Source organism: Amblyomma mixtum, chromosome 6 (assembly GCF_055824585.1).
Source record: "Amblyomma mixtum isolate Tamu chromosome 6, ASM5582458v1, whole genome shotgun sequence".
Lineage (NCBI taxonomy): Eukaryota > Metazoa > Arthropoda > Arachnida > Ixodida > Ixodidae > Amblyomma > Amblyomma mixtum.
Window position 1 is genome coordinate 127,517,107 of NC_143017.1, and position 8,243 is coordinate 127,525,349.

General features: G+C 46.2%; 1 long non-coding RNA gene across 2 annotated transcripts; it reads right to left on the reverse strand.

Moving 5' to 3' along the window:
• Nucleotides 1-223: 223 nt before the first annotated feature.
• Nucleotides 224-3,711, reverse strand: LOC149340334 (uncharacterized). 2 transcript variants are annotated; one of them, XR_016283599.1, is made up of 3 exons: nt 2,840-3,711; nt 1,635-2,761; nt 224-1,499 (listed from the first exon to the last, which is right to left on the reverse strand). It is a non-coding gene; the product is annotated as an uncharacterized LOC149340334 (long non-coding RNA). The 2 variants fall into 2 exon arrangements; XR_016283598.1 differs by having other exon boundaries at nt 1,635-3,711.
• Nucleotides 3,712-8,243: the final 4,532 nt, after the last annotated feature.

Sequence of the window (8,243 nt, forward strand, 5' to 3'; positions counted from 1 at the left end):
AGCTGCCGTCGATTTTTCAAGCTCAGTAAGTGCTGTGTAATATATAAAGAGGTGGGATATTTAATAGATTAAATACAAATATAACCCGCCTCGTCATCACACCCTCGTACCGCGCAGCTCTGAGTTGCTCACTAGGCTCTCAAGCTGCAGTCACTTATTCGTAGAAAGGCCATAAAACTGCATGTAAAGCTACAACAACAAAAAAAGTCAGCGCGAGGCTGTATTCATGTATCACCCGCTTCCTTCATTCATTTGAAAGGGGAAGGAGTATCGGATAATCTTCATTGACTTTCTTGTAACGGTAACAAATATGCATGTTCTCGATTACATTTCTGGCTATCTTGTATCATGGAGTGATATATCTGACCTGATCGTCGTGTGTTTGATAGCATACCCAGTGGCCCTGAAAAACGAGAAAAAAAAAGATCTTGTTTCATGTCGCTTGGCTTCCATTCATTCACTATTTAGTTCGCAGACTGCACCCCCTCTCCTCCTGTTTTCGTCATCGCTGTCTGTAACATGTGCAGTACGGTACAGGCAGTGTAATAACAGTAGGCGACAAAGAACATTTCCGTATTTTCCTGTTTGAATTCTCCTCTATCTGGCAAGCGGTATGGCCTCGATGCATTAATTAGATGTGCGCTCACTGATATGACGCTCTCTCTATCTGTATAACCGAGAGGTGTGTGCCAGCCAACGTACGCCATTCAGCACAACTCGAGCTACGCCTAGTTAATGCGCAGCGCAGCAAAACACCATCGCCGCCGTGCTCACGATGGCACGATGAGGGTACAGTGTCGGCGAACTTACGCCACCTCGTGTAGTGGTGCAACATGAACACGAGGGCACGCACTAACCAGTACCTATCCGGTGAAGTCTATTTTATGTGCTAGTGCGCTGTGCGTTAGTACGAACTGCGCTCTCCCCGTTACATTTATATCCTCTTCGCATGAATCCGTTGATGTTCTACTTATTCAGCCCCGTCTTCCTGCCGAACTTGGCGATAATGGCGCCGCCGTGTGGCAGGCGGCTAGCGAGGAGTTAATGACCGGCGATGCCAGGGACGGCATCCGGACAGGAAGGCTGGCGGAAACAGCTGCGGTATGTAGAAGTGCCGCTATGTGTCGCTGCTGCATAAACGTATCGGCACGAGTAACTAACAAGGCGAACCTAAGTTCAGACCCGCAACAGGTGAAACATCTTCCCCGAACTCTCAACTAAGCCTATTTTTCATTTCCTAGTTGTGTGCTGCTGAGAACTGTGTTCCTTGTAACTCCGTCGTGAGGAATGGAGATTCTTAAAACCGTATATGAATATAGAGCAAGTTGCTACAAATCCATATTGAAAAAAAAAGAAAAGAAAATGATCTCACCATGTTTATTGTTTTTTTTCCTCGCTGTAGTTAACACAAAGCTTCAGTGCATGCGCGTTTCAGCCGTCACAAGTTCCACCTGAAATTTTTGCTTCAGCGATCCTTGGTACGCTGCTGAAGAATCCATCTAGATAGTATGGAAGAGAGTATGAAAGTAAGAAAAAAAAATAAGCAAGCGTATATAGTAGGGCTAGTTGGGGTGAGTTCATCTTGAGAAACGGCTTGAAAGACAGGACAGCAAAGAAAAGAAAAAAAGGCTTACCCGCCCGTCAGCAAGAACGAATACTGCCAGCAGATGTTGGCGGCATGCCCACATCATGATCATTCCAGAACGTGAGTGGTGAGTGATTTAACAGCCCTCGATAGAAATAACTTTTAGTTTTAAAGCGCTTTTAAGACCATATCTGACGTCTGCACAAACAAACAAACAAACAAACAAACAAACAAACAAACAAACAAACAAACAAACAAACAAACAAACAGAAATTACTTTCTTCGCTGTAATCAACTTCCATTACATTTTCTACATTTATGGCAGCTTAGGATACTGTCTGAACACCATTCTTTGCTTGCTATTGACTTTGTATACCAGTGAACATAATTTTTCGTTGTTTAATTAACGCATATTTTGCTCGCTTTTCATTCATACACAACAAGTACATCCAATGCACTGTTTAGTGTTAGTCTCCTATCACCCTCTGTCAACATTATTGTTGCCTTGTGTTGCGTGTTGTACTGTGTACTGGGCACTGCAGCTGTGAAGTGTTATGTATTATGTCAGTTCTAGAGCATTTTTTCCACTGTGCTGAAAGAATACTAGTCAGTGCCACTGTCAGGCACCAAGCCTTCCTAAACAAACAAAAAAAGAAACAAAGAAGAAATTCGCCGTTCGTTCGCTGCGGGGCGCGCAGTCCCGTCCATGCAGCTCAGTTCGGTCACGGTACAGGCGCGTCGCTCTCGTTGTTTTCTATTTCACACCAAGGTCAGCGAGCGTCGCGCTCCTGAGTCGCGATTAGAAGCGCGGACGCACGCGAAATTCTCGTCCAAATGCTGCGTTTTCTTTACTCACCGGCACTCTTCTTCGCGCTTGCTTTTCCCGAAAGAGAGAGAGAGAGAGAGAGAGAAGAAAAATGAAAAAGCCTGCGCGCTTGGCGATCAGGCAGTTCTTTGTGCTGATGAGGAAAAACAGAAAGGCGAATTTCACACTGGTGTGTAAGAACCACGCAGTTGACATCTCAATTCTGCAGTGTGTGCTAGCGTCCAGACATTTGCTCACGAAAATGCTGTCATGCCGTGTATGTGTGTGCTCTTTACGACACTTCTCGCTTCTAACTACTCTGATTCCCTCGCCCACTCCCTGTTTCCTTGCCATGGAATTCTGATCCAGACCTGCAGAGGCCAAGGGCATGAAGTCGACGAGTGAATAAACCACGCGTTGGCGGCGGCAGCGGCGTCGCGTGCACTCACTCTCTCTCTCAGGCCGGTATGCGGCTTCCTCGTCCAACAGTGCGCGCGGAAAGTTTCCAGAGGAAGTCGGCGGCGGTGCCGAGCGCGTGTTTGAGTCAGGCCGCGCCATCACGAACACGAGAGCTGGCGGCGGCGGCGGCGAGTCGCCCAGTGCGAAGTTCTCTAGTTGCCTGCGTCTCCGGTTGCTTTACCTCCGTTGCCTGCATCTCCGGTACGCGCAGGGTGCAGCGGACAGGTATATGGGCTGTCTCGCCCTTGTCTGCAAGGCATCGCGTCTTTTTCTGTTACATAGGGTATGTACGGTATTAGCGTGCACAAGAATAATAATAGAGAGATGACGTCGATAAAAATAAAGAGCGCTGAAAGGAAATGGACGAAAAAAAAAACTCCTGGACTTTTCACCCTCTTATCGGAATTTGATGAGAGGAAGAAATTCTCTCGTGGCATGCGCTGGACTGCGAAACACTGTTTTTGAGGGTATTGAAGTGCGGAGTTTTTGGTTACGACATATTACGATGCCGGGAACGTATCGCTCCACACATGCGATAGCTTAATGCGACTTCCGTTTTACGTTTCGGTGGGGGCGAAATGTAAAATGGTCGTGTACTGACACAGCGAAAAGCATTGTCATAACTGTAATTTTTGCGATTTATTTTCACTCGATTCACTTACGACCTTGCTACCTAAACCATGCAGTAGCCGGCCTACAAAGGCGCAAACATGCGGCAAGCAAGCGGGCCATTCAGAAATTCAAATTTATTTCACGAAAAATCGCTGTTCCAGACAACCCGCGTTAGTGGCGAATAAGTTTTATCGTCAGTGCCCCCACTGGTGCTGTAGAAACTGCGACATGCTGGAACATGAAAAAAAAAAAAAAATCTCCGCAAAACATGCTCTATACAAACGTCGAGAGAGGGAGGGGTTGTTTCAGCCCGTGAGTTCGGGGTCATGGATTTCTGGACACAAATTTCTAATATTGGAAAATTGTAAAGTACTGTTATGGAAATATTGAAAGTAATGGTCCGTATTCTTCCGACGCGTAGCAAGTTTTTCCATCGCTCGCACGGAGCATTTCACACTACCATAAAAAAAAAAAAAAATGGGAAACGCTTTTGACGATCGCGAGAACGTTAATAGCAAAAAGAAAAAAATGAAAGCGTGGGGACGGGATATCTGCGGATATATTGATTGTTGCAACAAAATCTTACAATATATGAAAAAAAAAATTGCGTTCATAAACTCTTTCCCGTTCATAAATGCTTTTCTCCACATTTGTTGTGTATAGGAGGGTGATGTGATCGGGCAACCATCCACTCTCCTTGTCCATGCCATGGATCAGCCTCTGCGTAGACCACAAGGTAGACTTCGCCGCACGCACCGGACATTTCACGAAGCGCACTTCTAGGAGGATACAAACTTAGCCTTACGCGTGCAGTTTATAACTGTTATTTTCCATATCATATTACAAAGTTTAAAAAGCTTTGTGATAAACAGTAAATGGTTTTCTTGCTTAGAGAAGTGTAGTTTCCCCAGCAGGGCACTAAATGTTCCCAAAAAGCGTGAAGCAGGAATCAGCACTGGCACGAGTGCAATTTAGAGCGTAGTTTGCGGTGTAGAGCGTAGCGCAGTAATTTTAAGGCGAATACCATGGCTGACATATGTCCATTTTCTTCCCTCTCTCTCATGGTTACTCAAAGCGCTTTGTAATATCAGCCGGGACCTCATTAATTTCAGTGTCTTCAACATTTTATTTTTGTTTATTCTGGTACCTGGTCAAATATTCCAGTTTAAATGGTGTTTATTCGTCGCAGAGCTTCCGTAATTCGCTTTTTCATTTTAAACGTCCACGGTCGCACTCAGCTGCTCGAAAGCACGTGTGGTGGGGTGGTCAGCGTCTAAATCAAATGCGAACGCAAAACCATGAGATAAGTGAATAAAGGATACAGACATGGTTTGTGATAATTTTCGTGAACCTGCTACAGAGGCGTTACAATTAACCTCTAGAGTACTTAATGCTCCTCAACGAAAACCTTAACTTATTGCTCGACTTTCAGCTGTACCATTCGCGATTCATTTGAAGTCGATAGAACATTTGATTAGCGGTTCCCCATGAGCAAAACTTTGTATAATACAAATGTAGCAGTGGTGATCCATGCAGTAGTCGAAAATTCCCTTAATTAGGCCATAAAATCTCTATTTGTGGCAATATTTCTCTGCAGCGGTTTAGAAAAGCCAGCAGTTTGGGAAAAAAACTAGAAAATTTAGGTTCCGTGGCTTTTCTAAACCCGTGAAGAATTCCTTTTTGCTAGGTTTTACTCCTAAAATTTGCTGAAAAAAGAAAATTTCCTGTATGGAACAAAACTGATGCACAGGCATTTTGTGTGTGTGTGTGGGGGGGGGGGGGGGGGCGGGGGGGGGGAGGTCCCGCAAAAAAAAAAAAAAGAAATTCTTTACCACATTTGTATGCATGTAAACGTCCTGAGCAACCTCGTTACAAGATATCATCCCGCGATGCCAAAAAGTGGGTTTTGGCCTCAAACAGTGGGCATAAGTAAAGTTTTATTAAGTAAAGTTTTTGTTCCTTCTCCTCCAAACTGACCAACAAAGTAAAATACGTCAAAAATATAAAAATATTGCTCCACACCTCCATCTAAAAAAACACCGTGCTTTAGTGACGGCTGGATTGCGCCAACCAAATCCCATCACGGGCAGAACGGGGCTTCCTGCCACTAAGGCTTGCCCAAACCGTGATAACAGCAACAGCTCTGGTCGAACACGTCATATTGCGTCCGCTGCTGCGCTAATACTGCACCTCACCACTTCAGCTAGTGTGCATTGTGTTCCCATCTTGCGTAATCGCCCATCTGGTGCAGAAATTGCCTCGCCGGCCTAGCCTGTCGGTCACCTGCAGAATGCCCCTGCGTAAAGTCTTATTTATAGCTTCGGAACGGCAGCGTAAGGTCCACGTTCGAAAAATAACAGAAGAATAGTGGCAAAAAGGAGTCATCCAGGTGAACCTCGCAGAATTGGTGTGCAGGAAACACACGTGTTTTCCCTTTCTATCCTACTTTCGAATTTGTTATTCGCGAAAAGAAAGAATTGGGGGTAGGGTAGTGGAGGAGAGGATGTGTCGTCCTTGTCCTTTCCGAGGCACCGCACATGGCAGTGTAGAGAGAAAAAGAGGATTGCGAACTTTCGCGCACAATGGAAGATTGATTGGCCTTTCTCGGATGCAGCGGGGAATAGGCAAGGCGCGGAGACCGCCGAGAACACGCCGGGAAAGACTGTCTGCGGCGTGGAAGCCAGTCGCAGCCAGCAGCTGCCGCCTGTCGCCTGAGGAGCGTGCCTTGTGCGTACGAGACAATTCAAGTTCACACCAAGCGCGACCTGCGGCCTCCTTGATGCGTGACGGTTCGCACGTACACACGCGTCTGACGTACGTAGCCCGGCGGGATGATTTAGAGAAGCACTCTCACGTGAGCGCGAGAAGTCGGGCGTGATTATTAGTATACCTTTACATATAGTATATTTATGCTTTCTGGGATACTAGGCGGGGAGACATATACGTGTGTAGGGAAGCGTACCATTTCTTACAAACGTTTCCAGGCCAAGGCACCCGTGACTGCAGTGAGCACTTAGAAATACAGCGGCCCATACACCATAGTCCTCAAAAGAAAAGTATATAACGGCTGTATCTTACCGGTACTCACTCACCCATGGGGCAGAAACGTGGAGGTTGACCAAAAGGGTTCAACTTAAGTTAATAACAACGAAGCGGGCTATGGGAAGGAAGATGATAGGTGTACCGTTAAGAGACGGGAAGACGGCAGAGTGGGTGAGGGAACAAACGCATGTCAATAACATGCTAGACGAAATCAAGCAGAAGAAATAAACTTTAGCAGGGCATGTAAAACGAAGGCAAGATGACCGACGGTCGTGAAGGGTAACGGAGTATATTCCAGGAGAAGGCAAGCGTAGCAAGGGGCGGCGGAATGTTTGGAGGGCGGATGAGATTAAGAAGTTGGCGGGGATACGGTGGCCGCAGCTGGCAAAGGACAGGGTTAATTGGAGAGGTATGGGAGAGGTCATTGCTCTGGAGTGGGAGTAATTAGGCTGCTGCTGATGATGATGACGTTAAGACACAGGAAGTATTCGTGTTTGAGTCTGACCTCACGGACATCATAACTATATATACATACACATACGTACAGGGCACGTCAAAAGTTCCCAGGTCACAGGCTCTGTTTTTGAGCCGTGTAGTGGGAGATTTATGACACACTCCGTACCTCGAAATCTGTGTGGATGGCAGTGGAAGTATCGTTCACCTCTGGCAACTATGGTAGCTTTGTAAGCATGCCAGGATATGCTGCTGAAAAGCAGACCATGTAGCCTGGGAACTTCTGACGGATCCTGTACGTTGGTTTTGACATTTAGATGCATCCAGAACGTTCCTGACGAAATGCTCGAGAATTAGGCATTTATTTAACACTTGTGAACAACTCTTTGACCAGAGAGCTTTTACCCACTACGGCTGGCACTCGCATCAGTGCACTCTTTGATGAGCCCGCGCAGCACTTCCCCGATTTCGTTTTGCGCAAAACTCTGGGAAACGCACTTACAGCTTCGAAGTTGCGTGGCGGTACAGTGTAGAAGCTAATTAAACTTTGAAAGTGTGTACTTTGACTAGAGTTTCGTTCTCTCCGAAACGAAAGGTGCCTTAATTTCCCTCAAATTCTCGCGAACTCTCGGAAACAATCTCGTTGCAAAAAGAAAAAAAAAACGAATAAGACTTGCGCAGACTCTCGCATAGCATGAATATCAACGAACCACGTCAGAGCTAAATTTGGATGGACAAGCTTTGTTCCCGACCAATCCCGCTCTCTCGAGACGCTCGAGTGCGCGCATTCAGTGTTGAACCTCGCTCCAACTCCCCTCCCGACCAGGGACCGCGCGAGCTTTCTTCATTAAGGACCCTCGAGCAACTGGAGCACATTGAAGCCCTTCTGACTCACTCTTTGTGCTTGCGGAGAAGCTTGGCGCACAGACCTACTCTGATTTGCCATGTCCTCCATGAGCGCGAACTGTTCATTCTCGGAACACTTATTTAAAAGAGGAAAGAAGAAATAGAAAGGCCCGTGGATGCCTTGCTGTTATGCATCAATGCGACTTAATCCCCTGTGTCATTTTATTATACTTACTTCTTGTTAGTTCTGATTAGAATATGGTGATCAATCTCAGCCAGATCGGTTGGTCTATCTGTCGTTTCAGGTTGACGCGTTGATTTCTTCCCCAGAAGCTTCAAGATGTCGAGCATGGCAGCAAGGGCCTGTGCGTGGTTCGCTAAAATACAAAGCCGCCACATTCTCGTCTGTATCTCTGGTCACCTTCTGGTCAACATGAAACA